This window comes from Vidua macroura, chromosome 3 (genome assembly GCF_024509145.1).
Source record: "Vidua macroura isolate BioBank_ID:100142 chromosome 3, ASM2450914v1, whole genome shotgun sequence".
Taxonomy (NCBI): domain Eukaryota; kingdom Metazoa; phylum Chordata; class Aves; order Passeriformes; family Viduidae; genus Vidua; species Vidua macroura.
Window position 1 is genome coordinate 20779477 of NC_071573.1, and position 14853 is coordinate 20794329.

The 14853-nt window shown below is 46.8% G+C and overlaps 1 long non-coding RNA gene and 1 other non-coding gene across 2 annotated transcripts in view; one reads left to right on the top strand and one right to left on the bottom strand.

Moving 5' to 3' along the window:
• Window positions 1-1701: 1701 nt before the first annotated feature.
• The window catches only part of LOC128805359 (uncharacterized), a 31216-nt gene continuing 18064 nt past the window's right edge, over window positions 1702-14853 (bottom strand). Inside the window, exons 2-4 of the long non-coding RNA XR_008436402.1 lie at window positions 10701-10769; window positions 6280-6688; window positions 1702-1921 (exon numbers count right to left, since the gene is read on the bottom strand). This is a non-coding gene — a long non-coding RNA (uncharacterized LOC128805359). The remainder of the gene's footprint in view (window positions 1922-6279; window positions 6689-10700; window positions 10770-14853) is intronic.
• TRNASTOP-UCA (transfer RNA opal suppressor (anticodon UCA)) lies at window positions 6337-6423 on the top strand. The gene has a single exon. It is a non-coding gene; the product is annotated as a tRNA-Sec (tRNA).

Here is a 14853-nt window from a genome sequence, read left to right on the forward strand (position 1 = left end):
GCTCTTGAGGTTTTGTCCTGGTTCTGCTACAAACCTCCTTTGTCACTAAGAGCAAGTTGCCTACCTGCTTAGTGCCTCAGCCCCCCCTAGCTGAAATTAGGGATAGTCTTTTTAACTCCTTGTGATGATCAATGCGTCTGTGTTTGTAACGTGAGCTGATCTCCAGAGATGAAAGAAGTAATCTAAAGTGAAAATTGCCATGATAACTCTGTGCTGAGCCTAATAGAGTCAAGCAGGACACTTTGGGAGCCAGAGACTAGACTTGATCATCCCTTGCCCAGAGGCAAATGTTAAGTGAGCCATGTCGCTATGCTATCCAGATGACTGCAGGTCTGCAGGAGGAAGCAAAGAGGAGCCAGAGCCACACTGACTGGTACAAACATGCTTATAGTGTCCAGCTGAGAATGAGTAACAGCTGCTTGCTCATCATCCTGATTTCTGTCACTACTAGTGTTTCTGAATGCTGAAGTGTCCCAATGCTGTGACTCAGGGCTGTGAGTCATGGGGCTGTATGTCTCCACCGCATGGAATCACTCACTTGCTCTCTGATGAGATTGCAGAAATCACAGATCATCTTGGGTCTCTTACAGTGGTAAGTCTTAAAAATATAGACAGATATTTACAAACAGATCCAGAACAAAGTCATTCTGTCTCAAATACTGTCTACAGGGGATTTGTAGTAAAGCTCAATTTCACATGCACATCCCACCCAATAAATCCAGGAAAGTCTTCTTTTCCTTCTGTGGACATTTAATTCCTATATCCCCAAAGCTCTAGCAAATCTGGGCTAAACAGGATGCAGTGCAGGTAGCACTCAACCTTTTGCTTCCCCTGCTTTTGCCAGTCATGTTTTTAGACCTGAAATTCTGACACTGTGGTGACACAATGTTTTTTGGCATTGTATCTGCCTGTCCAGGCTCTCCAGCATCCCTGGTAAGGGAGCTTTGATCTAATGGCATTCTCTTAACCTCAGTGATAGGCACTAGTTGCACACAGGGCTGCAGTGTGAGTTGGCTGTCATGACCTCAGAGGAGACACCAGAAACCCCCAAGGTATCATCAGATCTGTGTTGACCACATACAGTGCAGGGACAACTTTCTCATCTACAGACTGCAACACCAACCAGCTGCACATTCTGGAGCTCACCTCCAGTTTCTATAAATTCTCTGCTGACACAGGTGCAGCTGAAATGGCCACCACTTCCTCTTGAGATGAGTGAGTAGGGGCTCACCTCAGCACTGACCTCACCGGCTGGGAACCTCCTGCGCTGTCCACCCGTACAGCACCTAATCAGTGAAGCGGAGTCCCCACACTGACAAGAGTGGGATTGCTGATACTCCTCTAGTGGCAGCACAGTTTGTGTTGGCAAAAGAGTGTTTCTGTTGGCATATGCCTCTTCCCAGAATTGATTAAGTCATGCTTGCTTTTGCAAAAATCTCTACAGCAAGGTGTTTTACTGGCGTAAAGATATGTAAAGAATTGCTCTGTTTGCTCACAGCCAGTCTGAATCCTTCCCACAGAAGTAGATAAAAGACTGTATTGGCAATCTCCCCAGGTGGGCTTCTGTGTGCTGGGCCAGGGTGAGTGCTCTTATATGTCTGAACTAATGCAGACAACCAACGAGATCCATACTAGGAAAGCAAACACAATGCTCTGAGCACAGGGACTCCTAAGTGATAGGAAGTGACTTCAGCACACCAATTCCTCTATTCCCGTAACTCTCTGTGGGTTTGCCAACAATCCTTATCGTCCTTGCTGAGAAAGGAGAGCTCTGCTAACTGATTACATCCTCGTTTCCTTACTGTGGTCAGTCAGTTGCTGCATGCCAGAAACAGCTGGTACGATTGATAGATAAGCACATGTCTTGATGGCTCTGTCTGCTCTAACCACATCCATCCCTGTGACTCCGAGACAGGCAGTTCTAAAAAAGAGTGAAACAACACACAACAGTTTTGTTACCAGGACTAGTTTTCTAGAAACACTAATCCAGGCAATATCGACTTTTCCCATATTTCTTACAAAATACTGTAGGTCTCCATGAAGGGAGCCAGGATGGTCCCAACCCTCCCCATCAGCCCCCCAAAGCAGGACATCCCACAGCCCAACAACCCTTGCAGACAAGTCAGTTCAAGTGCTGCACCAAGAAGATGCCTCAAGACCTCAAGTTATCAGGCCTCCTGAGACACCATCTCTAAATGAGGATCCATGCCCTGAGCTGACAGGATCAGGTCTAACATCACCACCTGAGACTAGCCAAGAAATGTGCAAGACTGGGCTCTTTAAGGACAAGCATGAATGCATTTGAAATTTTACCCCATTTTGATTAAAGTTCTCTGCACCTTGAGTTCAGCATTTTTGGATAGCCTGAAGGCATTCTTCAAATGCAATAGAACAGTTAAGTAATAAAATGCCTCAGGATCACCTCTATTCCAAGTACATTGCCCTCTTTCAAGCAGCATATCATGGCAAAAGTCATCTCAGGCCGAATTTCTCTTCAGTTTGAGTCACAGGAGTGTCATCAGAGACGGAGTTAGCTCAGTTTGTTCAGTGAGTAGAAGATGGACAATTTTATTTTGGCTTTTGTCTTTTTTTTTTTTTTTATGTTCTAGTTCCTGGAATCTGGTTTGTAGAAGTGGCCCTTCTGTCACTGTGAGCTCACGCTTTGAGGTGGGCAGAAACGTTGAAATAGCATCTTCTTTGACCTTTCTGGTACTGAGATGCTTCTTGTTGCTTTTTTTGTAAGTTTCTGAGAAGCTCCCACAAGCCTCTGTCCCCCCATCTCCTGAACTGCATCTGCAGCATCCAACAACAGCCCCTCTGGAGGGCAGCGTGGCTCTCACAGTGACGACACCACACTCTTAATTTGTTCCAGCCTGTTTCACACTGACATTTTAGCACTGACGTCATCAGCTGCTGAAATTTCACTGCTGCTGCTAAGAATAACAGCCCTCTTCATCCTCCACCTTACACCAAATAATTATTTTAATACTGTAGGGATCTAGGCTTATCTTTTCTGACACAAATCAGGTTCTGGTGGTTAAAAGAAGTAGTAAGAGCAAAGCATTGCAGATGCTTTTATGTTCTGTCAGCCTAGGATAGACAAAAAAAAACCAACACAAAAATAAAAAGTGTATTGCTAAGTTGTAGGAGTGCTATAAAAAATGAACAGGAAAAGTTCAGACTGATTTTTTTTTAAAGCTTCTTTGTCAGACAGTCCTAGGTTGCTGTCCTAGCTGTCATACAGTCCTAGGAATTGCTTAAATAGCCTAGGCTACAGTCAGGCCCAGAAGTCCCTTACAATGCGCCTTCCAAATTCTCCAAGGCTTTTTACCTTGAATATTTGCTTATACTGGTGCAGTGTGAGCATAAAGTACTGCCAAATAAGAATTTCCCATTGACTTTGGGGCCTGAACCAAATCCCATCGATTTCTGTGGGAGGATTTCTATTAACTTGAATGGGCATTGAATCAAACCTAAATTGGCAGTGTTCTGCACCCATTTGGCACAGTGTAGTTCTCTGCATAAGGTAGAGAATCAGGTCCAAAGACACTCAGAAATGCTTTAATTAGGAGCATTATTGAGGAGAGCAAGCTTTTCCATCATTAAGTTGATAAACTATATTTGTTCTATACTTTTAATAGCAAAGAGTCAGATTTTCAAAGAGACTTGGTCTAAAGATGAAGCTGAATGCTCATGGATTTCCAAGAAATGTTTTAAAGCAAATCAGATGCTGAGAAGCCTTTCAAATCAACAGTTATCTACACTTATTTATAAACTTTCAGAAATCCTAGAAACTACAAATTGGCCATTCTTGTAGGCTTATAAATCTAGTTTTGAGATGACCATTACCTGCAGCCAGCAGCCAAGTCTGTTCACCAGTTCCTGGTCAGGCCTGGGCGCTCACAGGCACAGTGAGCAGCAGCTGCAGTAACTGCACCAATTATTGCCTATAGGCACCTGCCCCTGATGCCTCCATTCCTCACAGAGGGAGAAAGGCACCTCTGTTAGGCACAGCAAGTCATGCACAGTCCCGTCTGGGCAGGGGTGACAAAGGCCTCTAAAAACCAGACATGCAGAAGTCCTGGAAACATTATTTTCAACCCCTGCCAGGGAAGTCAGTGGCTAGCACAGCTTCCGCTCCAGAAGCAGAGCTGAACCTAGACAGACCAACATCCGGTCAGGGAGAAGATTCTCACAACTGCTTTGTTACTGCTTCCCCATCAACTCTGAGGTCCAGCATCACTTCCTATGTTGCTGCTGACCCTCTCAGGCACCTTCCTCTACTGCTTGATCTTTAGCAATTGCTGTCTTCATTATCTGCATTTCCCTTTACAGCAGAATAAGGGAAGTTTTAGAAGCTGGCATTTCTGATGGATCCTTTGGTTACTCAGTTGGAGTTATTTTGTCTGGCTATTATTTTTAATTTGGACTTGAGTGTTTGGCATACTCGTTTTCTGGGGAGTACAGGGAGATTGATCATAAGACATGAGAGAAAGACATCCCTGCTTTAAAATGCTGGAGGAAGCAAGAGAGAGATGAGAGAAGCATTCTCACACTAAGAAGCCTTCCCATGAAATGCTGCCAGGAAAGAGACCCGAAAAGGTTGATGCTAGAGAGGAAAGCAAAGAGAAAGTGAAAGTGGTGTCAAAGCCGAGGCTCGAACACGAAGCACAGAAGCTGGGAATGTCTGCTCCGACCCCTGGCAGCCATTCTTGTTCGGCCTGAATCGGTCAGCAAGGTCACATGCCGATGGGCTGACAGGAGCATATCTCTGAGCTGACGTGCCTCTTCCTGCAGACGTCAGGATGGGCTTGGCTGGAAGCCTGAGGGATAGCTGCGGACACCTGATTTCCTCAACCCCCGTGCTAACCTCTTCCTCTCTTCCTCCCCATGACTAATTTCCCTCCACCTCCTCCCATGCACACCCCCAGATCCTCACCCCGTGCATTTTTATGCACAAAAGACACTTGTTAAATTGCGCCACCTGCTACTGGAATAAGTACCAGGTAAAGAGATAGGAATGTACTGAGGAACGTGATTCTTACAAACCAAGGAAACATAGAAAAAAATACTTCCTGCACTGGCAGGCACAGAAGCGGCTCTCAAACCATCCCCTTCTGATAAGAGCCCTGCTTCTGAGTTGGGGTGCTCCTAGAAAAACACATCTAAGTTGCTAAAGAAGTTGCTCAGTATAAACAGTAAGGCCTCAAATATGCTCATGTCTGTCTGGGGAGTCAGCGGGCCAGGGCATACCTGAGCTGGTTCAGCTCCAAGAGGGTAAGCCATGACTTGGAGCCATGCACTGAAAGCAAAGCTGTGCCCAGCAGCATTCCTGCATGTGAGTGGGAATGGTTCTGCCCCACCATATACTTTCTGCTTTCTTTTGCTGACATTGACAAAACTGCTCCCAGCTTCAGGCTATGGCTCTGGTTCTGTTTTGTACCACTTTTACTGTGATGCTGCTGTCCCACTTTTGAGTCTAAGCTTCCCCAGGGCGAGCACGAGGGGGAATTGGGCCTACGGGGTTTTTTGTTGCTTACACCGAAAAGAATTATCTAATTAAAAATCATTGGAAACCACATGCATTTGCAGAAATGGCTCTGCTTCAGAGGAATCTCTCGAGGCAAATAAGTGAGTAACTCTTCAAGGGTTTATGAAAATAGCCTGTATAGTTACACTCGCTAGGATAAAATTACAAGTGTTTTCAATCCTCATACTTCGGGGCATAAGTTGATCCTCAGCTGGGGGCCAGGGAGGAATTTCCTCCCAGAGGATATTATTGTTCTGAGATGTATCTCATGGGAGATTCACATCCTCCAGAGTATCTGGCATTAGCCACTGGAAGAAAAAAAAAAAAAAAAGGAAAGGGAAAAAAAAAAAAAAAAAAAAAAAAAAAAAAAAAAAAAAAAAAAGAACGGAGCCCGTGCCCTGGTCTCCTCGCAGCACACCTCGGGGCCCGGGCCGCCCCCGCTGTTGCACAAGCTGCCCCGGCCGATGTTGTAAGGGTCCCCGGAGGTCCGGGAAGGGCGCGAGGCGGCCCCGCTCCTTCTGGGAAGCGCCGTGACTCACCCGCCGCGCCGGGCCCGCCCCGCCCCCCGCGGGGACAGCCAATCACCGCCCTCCTATTTGCATGAGCGCCCGGGGGCCTCTGGGATAGCGGCGGGGGCAGCGGCGGCCGCCCCTCCCGCCATCGCCGCGCGCTCTGCTCCATGCGGGCCGCCTTCGCATTGGGAACAGGCGGAGGGACCATGCCTGGGGGAAAGCAATTCTCACCATTACCTTGAGGTGAAAGATATGGGGGACTTCATATAGCGTGTCCCACGGCGGCTTGAAATTGCCCGGATGACCCTCAGTGGTCTGGGGTGCAGGCTTCAAACCTGTAGCTGTCTAGCGACAGAGTGGTTCAATTCCACCTTTCGGGCGGTGCTCCTGCTCGGCCGATCCCTTTTGTCCCGGGAGGCGGCCGGCAGTGCCAAGCCCAACCATCCTCAGGGGCAAAAGGCAGCGCTCGCCACGCTGTCCCCAAGTGTCACCGCACAAGGAGCACGTTTCGTTTATTCTTCTTCCACTTTATTGCCACGGCGCTGGACTGCTGAAATGGCAGCGTGCCAGGCACAGCCGAAGGACAATTCAGGTTTTAATTGGATTTTTCAGCTAAGCAGATCTTTGTTAAACTGTGTCACATGTCCTACAAAAACAGAAAAGAAGTAAATAACAGAAGTCATTCTCTAGATCTGCTCCATATTGACGATAACCCATCTCCCACCCACGCTGCACCAAAGATGCTTCACTTCAGCAGTAAGCAAGGGTGCTAATAATGTCACCCAGCCCCATGAAAAAGAAAGGTTAGCATCAAGCTAAAAAACATATTCTTTAAGCAGAAGGCATTTATTTTGTGATATCCTGTTGCAACAGCTCTCCAGTCAATGATTTGTGGAGCCTCTAGTTAGGACGAGACCCCAACCACCCCCACCGCAGGGGACATGCAGGGCATTTTCACATTATCTCCTGGCCCCACAAGCAGGAAGGGTGATTCTGCCTGGTGAATTACAGAATAGTGAATTACAGAGTAGTGAGAATTATCAGATCTCCAGTGCTCCTGGTTGCTTTTTGAGGGGCGCAGTGCCATCCAGAGTTAAGTAGGTAAGCACCCCTGAGGATCTAAGCCAAAATGACTGTGCTTTCTTTACATGGAATGAGTCACTCCAGCTGAAGGCCTGGGAGGAGAAGGGAAGGGCACAGGGAGCCCTGAGACCATTGCTGATGGCTGCTGCTGCTTCGAGCCTGCAGACCCCTGAGCTGGTTGGGGAGGAGCAGCCCTGATGCCAGCAAGGCATGTTGCTCCAGGAATACACAGTCCTGTTATGGGAAATCTGGGGGGAAAAGCCCCTCTGAAGCTCCCACAACGTGTGCCAGCTTCTCCATGGCCTTGCAGATGTGTGTGCACAGCTGGGAGTACCCCAAGTCCCAGATGGCCATCTCTGTGCTCCACACCACTCTGCCTGCCAGCCAGCCTGCTCTGCCCATAATGAACTTTCTATGTGGAATTTCTCTGTGGCCTCAGAAATTGGTATCTGCTCTGCAGTTTGGCTGGAGGGGGTTGTTTTGGGGGTAAGGGGGAGAGCTGGAAAGGCCTTTGCCCAGTAGTGGGCAGCTGAGAATGTTAGCGCTCTATGTCAGTTACCAAGCAGAGCATAATACGGCTCTTTCATGTGGTGTTTATAACTGAACATGCTGTTTTGTGTCAGCCTGATTTTTTTTTTTTTTCCTTCCAAGAAGTAGTTTTGGATTAAATTATGACAATTACATTCTTATATTCACACACACACATCCCTGCCAGCTCCCACCCTTGCCCTGCGTGCACACAAACACAAACGGGAATTATGTGCTCTGAGCGTGATTTGAACTCTACAGCCTGGGATCTGTGCCTGGCATTGAGTTCACTTTTTTTTCCTACACAACAAAAAGGCCACATCTACTCTATACTCTTTCATTGCCTCAGGAAAAAGTAGGATGGTCAGATTGCTAGTGTGGGTGATTTGTCCCTCATGGAGCTGATGGGCATGAGACTTTGAGGCACGAAAGAGGAGGCTGGGGAGCCTTGCCTGGGGAGCTTGTGGTAAGCAGTGCAGGGACCTGGCTTTGTGAAATCCCCTGTGAATCCCTACTCTGAGCTGCCTACATTCCCCCAGTGTGGCTCCCACACCTGGGCAGTGCCTCGTCTGGTGGGTAACGCAGGCACACAACAGGAAACGATCCTGCCTTTTTGGGCTGTGCCCTGCAGAGCTGCACTTCTAGCACGTGGCTGAATGCAGGGAAACACAGGTGCTCATTAGGACAAGGGACATGGCAAGGCTGCTCTTGCAGCCTTTAGCTGACACAGTGGGTGGGACAAGGCCTTGGGAAACAGGGCACCCTGTATTTTAGTTATTTTTAACACTGTTTGGAGGAGAACACCAGTGTGGAGACCCATGTAGATGATCTGTCCATAGGAAGGGCATTTTGTACAATGCCATCCATGTCTCGTCTGAGTCAGCTTTGCTTGGAGTCACTATTAGTCAGGCAAAGCTTCCAGTGTTTCAACCTGAATGTCACTTTCTTCCCTGACAAAGAGCCAAATTAAGAGGAGCCAAAGCCCTCACCACTGGTTAAAAGGCAATCCAGGGGTTACTCAGAGCCAAAATGCACGAGAGCCTGGCTTCTTAGTCAAACGTAATCTGCCTCCTGTTGTTTTCCCCATGGAGTCACAGCACGGTGAGGAGGATGTGCTGGTGACAGATGGCTGACGCGACTTGCTAAGCGTACGGGTGACTGGGCTGTGACTCAGCGAGTGTTTGGTTACAAGAGACTGGGAGCATGTGCTTTTGCACTGGTAACAGTGGTCCTAGCTGGATCTCCTCCTGGGACGATCAGGCATGGGCTGTTGTGTGAAGCCTGTGACTGCCATCTTCCATGGGAGGAAAGCAGGCACATGTGGCCTATTAGAACAGAAAGTCAGGCTCCTAAATTACTGTTTACACTTTCAATGGAAAATGTCTGAGTGTGTATAAATATATGACCTGCCAGTAATGTCCTAGTGGCCTTCAGAAAGGAAACATCCTGGCCTAAATTACCATCTTGCTCCGAGGGAGTAGGACTCGGAATTGCAGTTGAGTCACTAGAGGGGGACAAAGACCTAGCCAGGGTATGCATCCATCTACCACTTCCCCCAGCTGCAGCTGTGGGAGATACCTTGGAGAGGCAGCTGCAGAGATGGCCCTGGTCCTTCCCAGATTTGGAGGTGCCCAATCTCAGGAACAGTTTTGTGGAGGCTGAGCATGCAGGTGGGGACCAGCAATGCTTTGTGGAAATGAAGCCACTCCTTTTCCCCCAGAAGCATGATAGCACATGTATGTGCATGAGTAGGTCAGCAGCCTTTATGTTGGCTCTTTCAGCATTTCTCCCTGCCTAGAGCCAGTTGGTCCATAGATGGCCTGGGCTTTCAAAGGCTAAATTCCAGCCACTGCACAGCACAAGACAGTGTCACCGGGCAGAGGACACAGACGATCATGTATGGTTACAGTCACATGCCATTTTTCTCCTCTCTCCTCTTTCATGAATGGAGGAGAGCTGAATTCTCAGGTCTGGAGAGGTGCCAGGTGTTATTGTTGTCTCTGGGAGTTAAAGACGTCATGGGAATATTGGAGGACTTGAGCAGAGTGTACCTGTGTGCATCCCATATGCGCACGGAGAGCCCAAGTGGCCGTGGCAAACAACAGGGCACTGCTTGCAAGTGACATATTGACCTGGATAGCTTAAAAGCTATCCCACACACTGTCCTGGGGAAACGGAGACCATAATGACTCACACAAATGGATCTGATACGCAGCCCTCAGCCCAGCCAGGCTGTGTGTGGAACCAAGACACTCCCGTTTTCTCCCCTCCAGCATACTTCCCTGACCAAATCCAGGACTGAGCCATTTGGCTCTGATTGGAGCTGGTCAGAACATGTTTTTCTTTTCTTCTCTTTTCCCCTCCTTCACCCTTTGGAAAATGTTGACATTTCAGGAAAGGACTGAAAACCCAAACCCTGAATATTTTCCATTGGAAAACGCTGGGGGAAAGGGAGAGGAATAATCCCCAAACTGCCAACAATCAAATCTCTTTTGCTTTTAAGGCTTTTGGGTTTATGCAAGGGAGCATATTTGGAGGTCAGTGAACACTTTTTATGAAAATATCTGTTCTCTTAAAACCAAATTTTCACTAGAAGTGTTCCAAGTGGCATAATTTTCACTGGTGATGGTTTGGACACTCTCTACATCTAATTTTGGAAAGGACCTGAAGAAAATTTAATTCATTTTATTGGAATATAAGGCACAAATGACACTCCCACAGCACAATTGATACTGAGAATATGTATTCTCAGTATCATGAGACTATACCCTGATATTCTTTATTTTTAAAGAGTGCTGTTCACACAAATGTCTCAAGCAAGTTTGGAACCTGGTCTCTGGAAATACCATGCTCCCAGAGCTACAGCTGACTTGCCTTAGACCTCAGAGCACATTCCTGAAGGGAACCTACCTTTCACAAGGTCACATCAAAGGCTGCAAAGGAAGCAATATGCACTGAAAGGCGTGTTACCTGTAACTATCCCTTGAGTAACTGATAGCACAGAACACTTACAAAGCATTTTGTTCTGATGTCTTCAGCTGACTTACTTTTCTATTTGAATTGTAATGTAGACCTGAAACATGTTTCATCTTGGTTTTGCATATTATTCTGCTTTCCTGTAAGTTAAAAATAAAAAAGGGACTATGTAGCATAACAGAACACACATATTTGTAGGAGATGAATTATGCCCTAAAACCTTCACGAAATGTGGCTAATAGCAGGTTAGAGTTTATAAAAGGAAAGATCTTAAAATGGGCACATACTGGTCATAAATAAATTGAGGCTGCAAACTTGCAGAAACTTTCAAAACAACAGCAGAGTGAAGTTCAGGATAACCTCCAAAGAAAAGCAATAGGAATAAAAAAGCTCAACTGTTTGAAGACAGGTCTTTATCAGTTGTGGGAAATCGTGACAACAAATGAGTAGATTCAATCACACAGACAACCTTTTTAATTTGGCATGCCCCTTACCCCATTATTTTCCATGCTGAAGCTTTTCAGTTGCTATTTACATTCTCTCTGGTATGATTTAGCAATTGCACTGCTGCACTTCATTCTGATTTAATACAGCTCCCTGTCTCCTGTCACTCCCAGTTTTCTTCTGAACTAACCACCTGTGTTTGAATTCAGTCAGCACAAAAAAAAAGGGTCATATTTGACTTCATCAAATCCCTGGTTTTTATTCTTTTCAGTTTAGGAACATGTCATTGTAATGGTTAAGGCTCATAAAGTGGTGGGTTTAGAAAGATAATGATGCAAAATCTGTTTTAGACCTCACTTTTGTTGGTTGGGGACAACTAAATTGCATGTTGATAAAAGGAACTGGTACTGAATGTCTCTGATAACTTAGTGGCAAGAAATACAGAGGACCTGCATTGGTGCTGCACATGCTTTGTCATAATTTTTCAAGATAAGTAGGTAACTTTTCACTTAAAGAACCTTACTCTTGAATTAATACAGTCAAAAAATTAAGAGTTTTAACCCCTGGCCTTAGAAACATAACTGCATGCAAGAAGCTATGGCAGAATCCTGAGGAAGTGCCATCTGGAGCTGCAGAGCTGTAACTAGCCATTGGAAGGCCGTACACACATAGCTGAGATGCAGCTATGAGCTGTCCTTGCTCCCATCAGTACTACAGGGGCAGATGAAGAAACAAGGAGATCCCAAGTAAGAAGATAAAGAGTCAAATGAATCACCCTGTCACTGTGTGAAATGTAATGACTGTGAGAGCAAACAGATTAAGCCAGGGCTCATGACTGTTAACATTCACAGAAACATGTTCCACAAATTCTGCTTTCAGAGAAAAATTGGATTCTAGCTTCCTTCTGGTAATTTAAAGAGGCAACAATCTGTTCATATGACCTTCAGATTGGGCTGGTACAGTGACTGAATCCTACAATAAAAACTGAAGAATAGCCTTTTGGGGCAGAGAAATGGTCCTCCCCACCCAGCACTCTGCTCTCAACTAGGGCACGGTCCAGGGAGCACACACCCCCGGACATTTCCCTCTGCCATCTGTTTTCTCAGCACTCACCTTTGTTGGATTGGGATGTTCCATTACACATTTTGCCTGTTCCTTTTAGTGTCATTTTATGGACCTGTTGCCTGCAAATTTGTCTAATCCCATTTTGAGCCCACTGATGCTCTCCAGCCTTTTGGGTCAGCAACTTCCAGAAGTTCTCTACTGTTAATGTGATATAATTTCTTTGAATTGTTTTAAACTCATCTACTGGTTTCATTGAGTGCTCCCTGTTCTGCTGTTGATGGATTTGGCTACTAATGGCTCTGCGTTCATCTCAGCCACTCTGATTTCGTGAATCCAGTCCTTGGCCACCAGAAAAAAATAGGGAAGTATTGCAATACTGGTTGCTCAGCTTACTTCAATCCCTGACACTTGCTGACCTGCACAGAGTGGTTTTGTGCCTGGAGCACTCTGGCTATTACCAAACTCAGGGGAGAAAAATGATGGCAAAGCAAATGGAGTGCAATGGAGCCCTTCCTCCCAGGGCTGTGCTCCCCCGCAGCTGCTCACCGGTGACGCAACAGGTCCCCTTTGCGGTTAAGAGCTGGATGCTGATGGCCCCATCCTCTCCTGGGGCTCTGCAGTTCTGGGCCCAGCAGGGGGCTGCAAAGCAGCAAGCAGGATTTCAGGGAGGGTAGGCTGGCAGCCCTGGCGGGGGTGTCCGGGGCATCTTCCAAAGTGGCTTTAATTAATGAGCACATGTGCAGTAAGGAGAGTTACAGCATCCCACTCAAATTGTTGACTTGGAGCCGCTTCTGGAGACAGCCGTATTCTGCTCATTAGGAAAGAGCTTTTTTGCAATGCCCTTGGATTGGACAGCTCTTGGATTGCACCACGAGATCAAGTCCACGTACGGGCTGCCTGCCTTTCGGCTGCCAGCTCCAAGAGGGTTGTTTTTCTTGTCTTCTCATTCTCAAGGAGTGCTCAGCCAGATGGCCTGTTTTCGAATGCACTGTGCGTTGGTTGGATGTGTGTTTGGAGAGTCTGCCAGCTTCATGAGAAGGAAGAAAGAGCAAAAGAAAGGGAAAAAAGCACCATTTGGTATCTATCTCTGGGACCCAGCCAGAGTTGAGGCTCTGTTTGAAGAAGGGGGGAGTCTTAAGAAGGAAACTCTAGACAAAATTGAAAGCTGGAAAAACTTTCAAGCTTGACAGACTGGGAGACTGAAGTTCTGTAAAACATCCATCCACTACCTGGCTCCATTGCAAACGTGTAGCAGACTTCCTCAAAAACAACAGTAAGAGCAAGCACAAGCACCAAGTGTCTGTCTCTCTGCTCTCCCAGAGTACCTCACCTGTGGGCTGGGATGCGGAGAGGCAACCCAGCCAGCTGCCCACCAAGGCTGGTTGATGCTGCCTGTGGGTTTTGGGATTTAGCTCTCCATTCACCAAAACCAGAAATTATAGCATGCAGCCTGAACACATCAGCTCAGGACGAAGAATGCAATGGAATAGTAAAAAATACCCATCACAGTGGCCCAACACTTGAAGAAGCTAGCCTTAGTGAGTAAGTTAAGCCAGGCCAGTGTCATTTTCTTGCACCCTCTTATGTTAATTTCACAGAAACACCTTCTGTTTGTTTGGTGCAGCAAATAAATACAGGCCAAACCAGAGCAACGGCTTTTTCCAGCACTTATTGGCAAATAATTTGAACCTGACAAGAAAAATCTGTTGCTGAAGGAAAGGGGGAAGTTTTGAAGTTTGGGTGGATTGTGCTTGGCTTTGTTTTCTTAACTAGATGTCATGTTGTGGCAAGCACATATTGTTCCAAGCCGCAGGAGGAGGTCTTGCTGAGCAGAGCCGGAGAAAGCCACATTTGTAGCCATTCCCACTGGCTGACATGCCACTGTGTCTTACAAGCAGGCTTGTCTGCTTGCTCACTGAAACCATGGCACAAAGAAGATGGTTGCAGGAGCACGTGTGTCTGTGCAGGTGAGTGTGGTAGCTGCAAACCTCCCTTCTCCGCTGATTGCATCAAATTATTTTCATTGAAGTGATCAGAATTCATGGGTCCTGGGTGGGCAGTGTGTCCCTGCCAACACTGGCTGGGCGCTGTGTTGCAGTCACTCTGCTGACAACCAGGACAAAAGGGGCTCTTCTCACTCCTGGTGTGGGACACATCTTGGGCTAAGCCTGCTGGTGTCTACAGCATGTCAAAACCTCTGTGGCTTCTCAGAAGCTCCAGGCTGTCACTACTCCAGGTCCAAAAGGTACTTCACAGCAGTCACAAGGGCAGCGTTTGCATGCCCCACCTTGAAAAGAGCAGGACCTTTCCCCACACACAGGGAAATGTCCTCAGCTTTTGGCAAAGCAATGTCTCTGACCTAGAGGTGCAGATGCCATCCTAGAAGGGAAGGGTTTAGCTGGTTCAAGACAGTGATTACATCACACAAGTACATTGTTGCATGGGTAGGAAGGCTGCACAAAGAGATTGCCTCCCTTCCTACTCCAACAGTACTCAATTTTGGTAAATAACCCTGGCATAAAAAAACAGGCTGCGGTACCTACATTCATGGTTAAGATCATCACAAGAGAATGGATTTTCTGTGTGACAGAAAGGTGCAAAAGTCTAACAGTAAATTCAGCCATTCCATCCAGGGCTTTAGAGGAGTCATTACACCACTCTGGCAATTGCCTGATTGTTACCAATGCTGTGTTATAGAGCTGATAAAGGAATTGC